The sequence below is a fragment of the Vipera berus genome (genome assembly GCF_964194415.1).
Source record: "Vipera berus genome assembly, chromosome: 8".
Taxonomy (NCBI): domain Eukaryota; kingdom Metazoa; phylum Chordata; class Lepidosauria; order Squamata; family Viperidae; genus Vipera; species Vipera berus.
In genome coordinates this window covers 24,291,140-24,303,205 of record NC_138211.1, presented here as the reverse complement: position 1 = coordinate 24,303,205, position 12,066 = coordinate 24,291,140, and the positions used below count along the sequence as shown (strand labels likewise).

Genomic DNA, 12,066 nt, shown 5'->3' with positions numbered 1-12,066 from the left:
CATGCGGCTCTTTGAGCCGTCTCCTGCGGCTCCCAGCCGCCTGGTGCGCGCGCACCTCTTCGGACGGACAGTGGTGCGCGCGCACCTCTTCGAACGGACAGTGGTGCGCGCGCACCTCTCCAAATGGAGAGTGGCACCACCCGTTCTGAGAGGTGCGCGCGCACCTTTCCGAAGGGCGGAGGTGCGTGCGCACCTCTCCAAGCCGCCGCCGTCCCGTCCGGAGACCTGCCGCGTTCGTCAAACATTGACGAACACGGCAGCTGTGCAAACGGGATGGCGGCGGTTTGGAGAGTGCGCGCACACTCGCCAAACTGCCGCCATCCCGTCCGGAGACCTGCTGCGTTCGTCAAACATTGACGAACACGGTAGCTGTGCGGCGGTTTGGAGAGTGCGCGCGCACCTCTCCCAAGCCGTCGCCGTCCGGAGACCTGCCGACGTTTGGGGAGGTTTGGGGAGGTGCGTGCGCACCTACGGTCGTTCGGAGAGGTGCGCGCGCACCTCTTGGAATGGGTAGCGGCGCCGCTTCTTGGGAAAGCTGCCGCAGCCCGTCTGCAAAGCTGCCGCTTTCGGCAGCTTTGCAGACGGGCCGCGGCAGCTTTCCCAAGAAGCGGCGCTGCTGCCCGTTCACGCGGAGGTACGCGCGCACCTCTCCAAAGGTTTGGGGAGGTGCACGCGCACCTACGGTCGTTCGGAGAGGTGCGCGCGCACCTCTTGGAATGGGTAGCGGCGCCGCTTCTTGGGAAAGCTGCCGCAGCCCGTCTGCAAAGCTGCCGCTTTCGGCAGCTTTGCAGACGGGCCGCGGCAGCTTTCCCAAGAAGCGGCGCTGCTGCCCGTTCACGCGGAGGTACGCGCGCACCTCTCCAAAGGTTTGGGGAGGTGCACGCGCACCTACGGTCGTTCGGAGAGGTGCGCGCGCACCTCTCGGAATGGGCAGCGGCGCCGCTCTTTGAGAAAGCTGCCGCGGCACGTTTGCAGGCTGCCGAAAGCGGCAGCTTTGCAGACGGGCCGTCGCCGTCGCGCAACCGGGAACCAGTTCCATCACACGTTAAAAAAAATGGCAACCGTGCGTGTTCGCGCATGCGCAAGAAAAAACCATTTTGCACATGCGCAAAACTTTTTGCGCATGCGCGTGCATGGACGCACGCACGCGGCTCCCACTTTTTTTTATGTGTGATGGAACTGGTTCCCAGTGGCTCTTTTCCTTTTTCAGGTTGCCGACCCCTGGTATAGAGTCTCCTACTTCAGCAGGGGGTTGGACTAGAACAGGGGTAGGCAACCTTGGCTCTTTTATGACTCATGGACTTCAACTCTCAGAATTCCTGAGCCAGCATGGCTCAGCTTGGAAACCTCTCCCTTTCCCATCAGCATGGCTGGCTCAGGAATTCTGGGAGTTGACGTCCACGAGTCATAAAAGAGCTGAGGTTGCCTACCCCTGGACTAAAAGATCTCCAAGGTCCCTTCTAACATTGCTATGCTGATTTAAGATGGAGGACTGAGCTAGGGCTGCCTGCTCCATAGGAAATTGCCGATATTTCCTCATACCTTTATCTTATCCCTATTCTATGTCATCTGATTAACAAAGTCCATGCCAGATGTTGGGAAACTAGACCTTCTGATGATAATTGAGTTACTGGAACAAACCACACATGGATGAGACAAGAGAACCCGGAACTGATGGAATGCTTCTACAAACAGTAGAATTAATGACAGGGGTTATCTAAAATGTACGAAGAAACTGCGAATGGAGAGAAGACCTGCAACTCTACTGAAAAACAACTAGTTACTCAATGGCTCAATATAGTGAAGCAGAAGCTGCTCTCACAACTTGAGATAAATCAACTACACATTACATCCCATACTCAAGACGACCTAGAAGAATAACTAGATATGCAGGCAATACCTGAAGCTGGAACATCACTACCACTACCCTAACCAATTGCCAAGGCTCAGCAGAGTAGTACCATCAGATAGTATGTTAGAAAATGTCGACAGAGCCCTCACGACAATCGCTGCTACTTCCAGAACTCAAAGAAATGAATGGCATATTTACAGCCACTGTAAGCTTGGCTACACAATCAAGAACAGCAGTGCATAACCACCCCCTACTACCCCCAAGAAAATTAGGTTAGAGGTGAAGATTGAAGCAACTTGGAGAGAAGTTAATCAACTGGTAGCATTACAGAAGAGTGAGGAAATTAAGGTTAAGACTCAGCTACTGAAAAAAATAGAAGGACCTAATTTCATCTGAAGCCCTAGAAACCACTCATGAAAGGCTCAGAGCATTGGCTACCGGTTTAAGAAGATGTACTGGAGAAATAGAGGCCAAGAAAATAAACGTCCTGTTCTTCAAAGATATCTAAGGTGTACTCACAACTTCAGTGCAATGACACAATAACAACACAGCCACCAACAGCTCTGGAAGAACATATGAGAGAAAGAGAAGACACCAATCCAAAATGGCTGTAGGACCTGTGAGCAGACCACAGCAATCTCGCACAACAGCTACTAATCACCATCACAGCAGCAGGCCTCAAGCACATGAAGACCTAGACTGCACCTGGTTTGGACAGAATCCATACTTACTGGCTAAAGAAACCAACAGCAATGTATGACCTCTGAACAGCACAAGTGAACCAGCTACTAGCAGCAGGCTCCCACCCAGACTGGCTAACACAAGGAAAGACAATGATAATCATGAAAGACACTCCAATAAGGAAACAGCACCAGCCAACTACTGGCCAATAACTTGCTTCTCCACAACATGGAAAGTCCTACTAGGCATCACAGCTGCTACATTACAGGACCATATGGGCCAGTACATGAGCCCAGCCCAGAAGGGCATTGGCATAGGTACTCACCCAAGACTCAAGATAGATCAATCTGAACAAAACCTGGATTGATTATAGGAAAGCCTATGATTCAGGACCACATACAAATGCCTGCCACACAAATGGATCTGTGAATGCCTAGTGCTAGATAAAGTCAACAGAACACTAAGGACTTTCCTCAAGAATTCAGTAGGACTGTGGAAGATAATACTGGAAGTTAACTCAAGACAGCTCACACAAGTGGCCATCAGGGTGATGCACTGTCTCCACTGCTTTTCTGCATAGGCTTAAACACCCAACCCAACTACAAGTACCTCGGTATCACACAGTCACATGGGAACTGTGATGAGGAAGCGAGGAAGACAGCAATATCCGAGTACCACCAAAGGATAAGCAGGTCCGAAAGAGTCAGCTCAATAGGAAAAACAAGATACATGACATGAAAACACATGCCCTGCCAATCATCAGATGCCCTGCTGGTATAGTGCCAATGGATATTGCTGGAAGCTCCTCGCAATGTATCCAAGTTTCTACTACAAGTCCAACACCCAGAGATTGCACACCAGCTGGAAAGGAGGAAGGTGGGGTCTGGTATCAAAGTCACTGTCCCAGATGAAACCTGGAGGATCCAGTACATCAGTAAGATGACACCCACTAAACACAGAATAATAGGGTTGGGACCTAGAGGTCTTCTAGTCCAACCTGCTGCTCAAGCAGGAGACCCTTTATCTTTCTGGACAAATGGCTGTCCAGTCTTTTCTTGAAAACTTCCAGTGATGGAGCATCCACAACTTCTAGAGGTAAGCCGTTCCACTGATTGTTCTGTCAGGAAATTTCTCCTTAGTTCTTGGTTGGGTCTCTCTTTAATGATCTTTCACCTGTTACATCTTGTCCTGCCTCTGGGGGCTTTGGGGAATAAGTCAACCTCCTCTTCTCTGTGACAGCCCTTCAAATACTGGAAGACTGCTATATATCTCTCCCAATGCTTCTCTTTGTTAAATTACCTAGTTCCCTCAATCATTAATTGTAATGGTTTAGCCTCCAGCCCCCTAATCATCTCTATTGCTCTTCTCTGCACTTCTTCTAGGGTCTCAACATCTTTTTTGATCACCCACATTCATTACCAAAAAATGAGGTGCGGAGAAGAGGCCTGAGACAGCAGCAGATCTGACGGGAAGACCAGCTGAGGAAGCGCCATGGCATCCCTCCATGGGATGCACCATCGACAGATTGCTAAGGTAGCAGACATTGTGGAATGCTACCAGTATCCAGAAAGGGCTGGACTAAAAGACAGCATTGAGGCACTGATCACAGCCACAGAAGACCAGATGCTAAGCACCTGGTCGACAGAAGCAGGGGGCCACCACACCAGACAGCATCCAAGATGCAGACTGTGCAGAGCCCTTAGAGGCAACCCAACACTCGGTGGAGGCAGGAATGTGTCACTGAATGGTACAGCCAAGTAGCTGGCATTGTGTACAGGCACATCTGCACAGCATGTTCAAAGTCCGGGTGGAGATCCCAAAGAAGGTCATGGAGAATAAGGGGGAACTTCCAGATCCAGACAGAGAGGCAAGTAATAGCCGATCATCCAGACATCATGGTAGAAGGCAAGGACCAGAAGACAGCAGTGGTGGTAGATGTAGTGGTGCCAAGTGACAGCAACATCTGGAAGGAGGAGGATGAGAAGATGGAGAAGTACCAAGGGCTGCGGTAGGAACTGAAGAGGTTGTGGAAAGTGAGAGCCAAAGTGGTCCAAGAGGTGGAGGGAGGAGCACTTGGGGCGGTGACTCATGGGAGATCCCGGGAACAAAATCAAATCTGTCCAAAAGAGTGCAGGGTTACCTTCAAACTCCCCTGCAGGTTGAGGAAAGCATATATTGCACAAAGAGGTGAGAAAGAGGTTTTTTTTTTAACTTTGCTGAAAGGAAACTGAAGCTGCTATAGGTTGCCTGCTCTTGTCAGTCTTACAGATTATTATAAACAAACCTTTATATATAGTCCATTTTCAAGGGTCAGCTACATATTTTTTCTTGTGAAGCTTCCAAATGAGGCCATTATTGTAATTTCTCAGATGCCACTTTGTCACTTTCTGTATTTCTCTTTTGTTTTCTTTGAACAATGATTGGTTAGGCAGAAAAATCTGGAACAAAAATGGAAACTTCCCAGAGTTTCATAGCACTTATAGGCTCATTTTATAAAACTTGCACTGGGATTCTATAAATTTATGTACTACATTCTTGCCTTTTGTATCTTCTTACTGGTGAGAAATGTTTTAGAATAAATAAAACAATTCCTCCAATATGAATTTGTAGCTTTTAATAAAATGTCTCCTTACTTTTGATAACAAATAGTTCAGTTCCTTTTATTACAGCTTGAGGCTGTAAACTTAAATGAGATTTATTTATTACTATTGACAGTTCTATGCTACTCTGCTCCCAGTAACTGAACAGCTAACACAAAATCAGCTTATTTTAGCATGGTGCTTGCAGAGCCTCCTCTCACAATTTCTCCAGCCTCTGGCAAGACCAAGCACACTTTAGTGCAACACACACTGCTGCTCAGCTCCCCCCACCTTGCTGGGCTCAGACTTATCCTTGAGCAGAATCTGGCCAAGGTCCAGCATTTGCCTCACAACCAAGAGGTCATTCCCTCCTTCACTTGCTGCTCCCACTTTCGATCAAGCCCTTGAGAGGACCTGTCCTTGATGAATTTATGAAATATCTTTTGAAAGATTTTGCCAAAATCTGGATTGTCTGATCTGCCCATTCTATTGGTAAAAATTTATACCCTTCTTATCTAAGAAACTCTGTAAAGTATACAGAGGAACATATCCATCTTTTTGTAACAATACTGTGAGTTAGATTAAGCTGAGATCACTCAAGTTTATTTCATGTAAGAAGATCAGAAATGGAATCAGCTGATAACCAGAACAGTTTCAATTCTTCTTACAGAAATTCAGATCCTTTTGCCTCTTTACTATTAGAGAACATACACAGAAACGTACACGGTGCCAACACATTTCTAAGCCTTTAGCCATATCATTTAGTTATCAGAATTTCACTCATCTGTGGCTTTTCTATCTTGTGTTAAATTTAAAAAAACCAGCCCTTAACAATGTAATTTGAAGATTAATCTCTACCATCCAGAGTTCCAGCAGAATTGCTTCGTTAATATGCATGTTTCTTCTGGGTTCATATCCATGTAACATTTTATGAGTATGATCATTACTACAGAACAATAGAGGTGAAATACGGTGTTCACTAAAATGTTTATTTTCTTATTTTTTACTATTAGTTGTAATGGTTTTACTATTAGTTAAAATGGTAAAAAATGTCCATATGCAGGAGAAAAAACACTTTTTCCTTCAGGGTCTTGGTGTTCTCCTATTTGATGGCACTTTTCACACCTCTCAATTTAACTTTACTCCACACATCATGGCCAAACCTTTAGTAGGAAGCCGTTCGAAGGCCTCCTTAGGCTGAGATTTCCTCCAAGAGCTTTGAGCTGCCAATTACATTCAAACACGCAGGCATATTTCTGAAGGAACATAACATTTGTCCTCCCTTTCATGGATCACTGCCTTGTCGTGGCAAAATGGCTTAGGCAGCTCAGAGAAGCCAGGAGATAAGATGCTGCCCAATGCAGAGAGACCCCTGGGGAGAAGTTCTGACAAAAAACGAAGGGACACCCCAGGGTGGGAGGGTCCGGCGATGAAAGGAAACCCCAAAGTTGTGTACAGAACAAACTTGCATTGGAACCTGCAATGTAAGATCAACGGATCCACGTAAGCTGGATGTGGCCAGACATGAGATGGCAAGACTGAAGATCGACATCTTGGGAATCGGGGAACTAAAGTGGATGGGAATGGGCAAATTTAATCCAGATGGCCAATTTATCTCCTCCTGTGGCCAAGAACCCCTTAGAAGAAAGGGAGCGGCCCTGTCAACAGAAGAGTGGGAAAAGCAGTAACTGGGATACAATCTCAAAAACGACGGTACGATCTTGGTTTGAATCCAAGGTAAACCATTCAACACCACAGTAACCCAACTCTATGCCACAACCTCTGATGCCAAAGAAGCTGAACTAGACCGGTTCCATAAAGGCCGACATCACCTTCTAGAACTAACGCCCAAAAAGATGTCCTTCTCATCACAGGGGATCAGAATGCTGAAGCAGGAAGTCAAGAGGTAACCAGAATAACAGGCAGGTTTGGGGAAAAATGAAGCATGGCAAAGGCTAACAGAGTTTTGTGGAGAGAACACGCTGGTCACAGCAAACACTCTTTTCCAACAACTTATGAGGTGACTCTACATATGGGTATCACCAAATGGTGAATTCCAAAATCAGATTATATATTTTGCAGCCAAAGTTGGAAAAGCTCTATACAGTAAGTAGAAACAAGACCTGAAACTGACTGTGGCTCAGATTGTGAGGCTCTTATTGCAAAATTCAGGCTTAAATTGAAGAAAGTAGGGAAAACCTTCTGGGGCCACTTAGGTATGACCTAAATCATATCCTTTACAAATACACAGTGGAGGTGATGAATTGATTTAAGGGATTAGATCTGGTAGACAGAGTGCCTGAAGAACTATGGATGCAGGTTCGTAACATTGTTATAAGAGGCAGCAACTAAAACCGTCCCAAAGGGGGGGGGGGAAATGCAAGAAAGCAAAGTAGTTGTCTGATGAAAATTTACTAATAGCCGAGGAAAGGGAAAAGAAGGGACAAAGGCACATTGCCCAACTGAATGCACAGTTCTAGAGGACAGCAAGGAGAGAAGAGGAGGCCTTCTTAAACGAAGAATGCAAAAAAATAGAGGAAAACAGTAGAATGGAAAAGACTCGTGTTCTTTAAGAAAACTGCAGATACCAAGAGGAAGGTTCAAAGTTGTCCGTGACAGGCGATAAAAATGATAAGAGACTTAACAAAAGCAGGAGAGATTAATAAGAGGTGGTAAGAATACACAGAAGAACTAGACAAGTAAGATCTTATTATCCCCAATAATCACAATGTTGCGATTGCGGACCTCAAGCCAGACTTCCTGGAGTATAAAGTCAAGTCTTAGGAAGCATTACCTAGCTGACCTATTTAAAATCCTGAAAGAGGGTGCTGTTAAAGTGTTGCACTCAATATGTCAGGACCCAGATTGTTGGGGGCAATAAGCTGACTTTGTAATAATGCTGCTGGGGGGGGGGGCGAAAGCCCTAATAAGCAGGCATATACATAGAATGAAGGCTATTGCTAAGCACATTGATTTGTGCTTCTTAGATTGTAAGCCGCCCTGAGTCTTCGGAGAAGGGCGGGATATAAATGGGATTAAAATAAAAAAAAATAAAAAAACTTTTTGGAGAACTCAACAATGGCCACAGGATTGTAAAAAGTTTGTGTTTCAATCCCAAAGGAGGGCAATGCCAAAGAATATTCAAACTGCCATGTAATTGTGCTCATTTCACAGGCTAGCAAGGTCATGTACCAAATCCTACAAGCTAGACTTCAGCAATATGTGAAGCGAGAACTACCAGAAGTACAAGATGAGTTTTGAAGAAGAACTAGAGATCAAATTGCCAACGTTTGCTGGATTATAGAGAAAGCAAGGGAATTCCAGAAAAATATCTACTTCTGCTTCATTGACTATGGTAAAGCTTTTGATTGGGTGTTGTTGTTAGCTGCAAAGCCGTGTCCGACCCATCGCGACCCTATGGACAACGTTCCTCCAGGCCTTCCCTGTCCTCTACCATCTTCTGGAGTCCATTTAAGCTCACGCCTACTGCTTCAGTGACTCCATCCAGCCACCTCATTCTCTGTCGTCCCCTTCTTCTATTGCCCTCAATCTTTCCCAGCATTAGACTCTTCTCCAGTGAATCCTTCCTTCTCATTAGGTGGCCAAAGTATTTGAGTTTTAGCTTCAGGATCTGGCCTTCTAAAGAACAGTCAGGGTTGATCTCCTCTAGGACTGACCGGTTTGGTCGCCTTGCAGTCCAAGGGACTCGCAGGAGTCTTCTCCAGCAACACAGTTCAAAGGCCTCAATTCTTTGGCGTTCAGCCTTTTTTATGGTCCAACTTTTACTGCTATACATTGCAACTGGGAAGACCATAGCCTTGACTATACGCACTTTTGTTGACAGGGTGATGTCTCTGCTTTTGAGTGTGCTGTCTAGATTTGCCATGGCTTTCCTCCCAAGGAGCAAGCGTCTTTTAATTTCTTGGCTACAGTCCCCATCTGCAGTGATCTTGGAGCCCAGGAAAATAAAATCTGTCACTACCTCCATTTCTTCCCCATCTATTTGCCAGGAATTGAGAGGGCAAATAGATGGGGAAGAAATGTTTTAATGTTAAGTTTCAACCCAACTTTTGCACTCTCTTTCTTCACCCGCAACAAGAGGCTCTTTAGTTCCTCTTCACTTTCAGCAATTAGAGTGGTATCATCTGCATATCTTAGGTTGTTGATATTTCTTCCAGCAATCTTAATTCCAACTTTTGATTCAAGCCCTGCCTTTCTCATGATGTGCTCTGCATATAAGTTAAATAGGCAGGGCGACAGTATACAGCCTTGCCGGACTCCTTTCCCAATTTTGAACCTATCAGTGGTTCCGTGTCCAGTTCTCACTGTTGTTTCTTGGCCCACATATAGGTTTCTCAAGAGACAAATAAGATGGTCTGGTACACCCATCTCTTTAAAAACTTGCCACAGTTTGTTATGATTCACACAATCAAAGCCTTTAGCATAGTCAATGAAGCAGAAGTAGATGTTTTTCTACTTCTAACATAGCTTTCTCCATGATCCAGCGTATGTTGGCAATTTTATCTCTAGTTCCTCTGCCTCTTTGAAATCCTGCCTGTACTTCTGGTAGTTCTCGATCCACATACTGCTGGAGTCTAGCTTGTAGGATTTTAAGCATAACTTTACTAGCATGAGAAATAAGTGCAATGGTGCGATAGTTTGAACATTCTTTGGCACTGCCTTTCTTTGGAATTGGAATGTAAACTGATCTTTTCCAATCCTGTGGCCACTGTTGAGTTTTCCAAATTTGCTGGCAAATTGAGTGTAGCACTTTTACTGCATCATCTTTTGAGATTTTGAATAGCTCAGCTGGAATACTGTCAGCTCCACTAGCTTTGTTGTTGCTCAGCTTTTCTAAGGCCCACTTCACTTCACATTCTAGGATGTCTGGCTCGAGGTCAGTGACCACCTCATTGTGATTATCAGGGACATTAAGCTCATTCTTGTATAGTTCTTCTGTGTAACTTTGCCACCTCTTCTTAATCTCTTCTGCCTCTGTTAGGTCCCTGCCATTTTGGTCCTTTATCATGCCCATTTTTGCATTAAATGTTCCCTTCATCTCTCCAATTTTCTTGAAAAGATCTTTGGTCCTCCCTATTCTATTGTTTTCTTCTATTTCTTTGCACTGTTCATTTAAGAAGGCATTCTTATCTCTTCTAGCTATTCTCTGGAATTCTGCATTCAATTGGGCACATCTTTCTTTTTCTCCCTTGCCTTTCGCTTCCCTCCTTTCCTCAGCTATTTGCAAAGCTTCCTCAGATAGCCATTTTGCTTTCTTGCATTTCTTTTTCTTTGGGATGGTTTTAGTTGCTACCTCTTGTACAATGTTGCGAACCTCTGTCCATAGTTCTTCAGGCACTCTATCAGATCTAATTCCTTAAATCTATTTGTCACCTTGTAGAGCCGTCTCTTGGGTTGTTGGAAGAGAACGTTTGCTATGACCATCGTATTCTCTTGACAAAATTCTATCAGCCTGTGCCCTGCTTCATTTTGTACTCCGAGGCCAAACTTGCCTGTTATTCTGCTTATCTTTTGGCTTCCTACTTTAGCATTCCAATTCCCCATGATGGTAAGGACATCATTTTTTGGTGTTAGTTCTATAATGTGCTGTAGGGCTTCATAGAACTGGTCAATTTCATCCTCTTCAGCACCGGTGGTTGGGGCATAGACTTGGACTACTGTGATATTGAATGGTTTGCCTTGGATTCGAACTGAGATCGTTCTGTCATTTTGAGGATTGTATCCCAGTATTGCTTTTCCTATTCTTTTATTGACTATGAAGGCTACTCCATTTCTTCTGAGGTATTCTTGCCCGCAATAGTATACCTGATGGTCATCTGAATTAAATTCACCCATTCCTGTCCATTTTAATTCGCTGATACCTAAGATGTCGATGTTCAGTCTTGTCATCTCGTTTGACCACGTCCAGCTTTCCTTGATTCATGGATCTTACATTACATTGATTGGGTAGATCACAACAAACTGTGGCAAGTTCTTAGAGTCTCAGACCACCTTAAGGATCTCCGGAGAAACCTGTATGTGAATCAAGAAGCAACAGTTTGGAACAACTGATTGGTCCCAAATTGTAGCAGAAGGCGGCTGCGTATTGTTGTCCCACTCATTTAACTTACATCGTGCAAAATGCCAGACTGGATGAATCTCAAGCAGGAATTAAAATTGCTGGGAGAAATGGCAAGAGCCACTCTAATGGCAGAAAGCGATGAGGGTGAAGGAGGAGAGGACAAAAGTTGGCTTGAACTCAGCGCTAAGAAAACTAAAGATCCTGAAGCTGCAGCCCAAAGGCTTTGGCCACTAGAAGAGAGGACTCCTCGGAAGAGGCGGACGGCGGCGGCGGAGAGGCCTAGACGGGGCCATCCAGGCGACCACGAGGAGTCTGGGCAAACTCCCGGAGACGCGGAGGGGGGGAGGCGGACTCCGCTTGCCGACTCAATAGCAGGTTCTCCGGCGGCCGCCACTCGCCCAGGCCTGACAACGCAGCCCGGCTTCTCCAGACCGCCCGCGCGCTCCCGGCCCTCGGCCGAGGAAGCTCCCCCAAGCCCTCCGTCTCTCAGCGGCCGCTGGAGCCGACCTTTCCGTCCCGCCGCCCTCCCACGCGCAGCGGCGGCCCGGCAGCCCCTTCCCGCCGCGCGGAGCGGAGAGCCGGGAGCGAGCCGGCCCCGTCCCACGCTCCAGCCCGGCCGGCCCCGACAAGGGGAGGGAGGAGCCGGCCTGCCCTCCCTCCCGCGGGGTCTCCCGAGCCGCCCGGCCCCCGCCGCGCCCGGCTCCCCGCCAGCGCCGCCCGGCCCCCACGCGCAGGGAGCCCGCGTGGGCAGCGGCCGTTCCCCGGGGAGGCTGGCCGTCCCGCAAGCCAGCTCTCGGAGGGCGGAGGCAGGGTTGCCGGCCGGACCTGCGCGGAGAGCAGCGGGCGCTTCCCTTACCGCTCGCCGCTGCCGG

The 12,066-nt window shown here is 46.8% G+C and overlaps 1 protein-coding gene across 1 annotated transcript in view; it reads right to left on the bottom strand.

Moving 5' to 3' along the window:
* Nucleotides 1–12,066, bottom strand: part of TMEM150A (transmembrane protein 150A) — a 34,752-nt gene extending 22,686 nt beyond the window's left edge. Inside the window, exon 1 of the mRNA XM_081333765.1 lies at nt 12,051–12,066. The gene's annotated coding sequence lies outside the window, so the exon portion shown is untranslated. The remainder of the gene's footprint in view (nt 1–12,050) is intronic.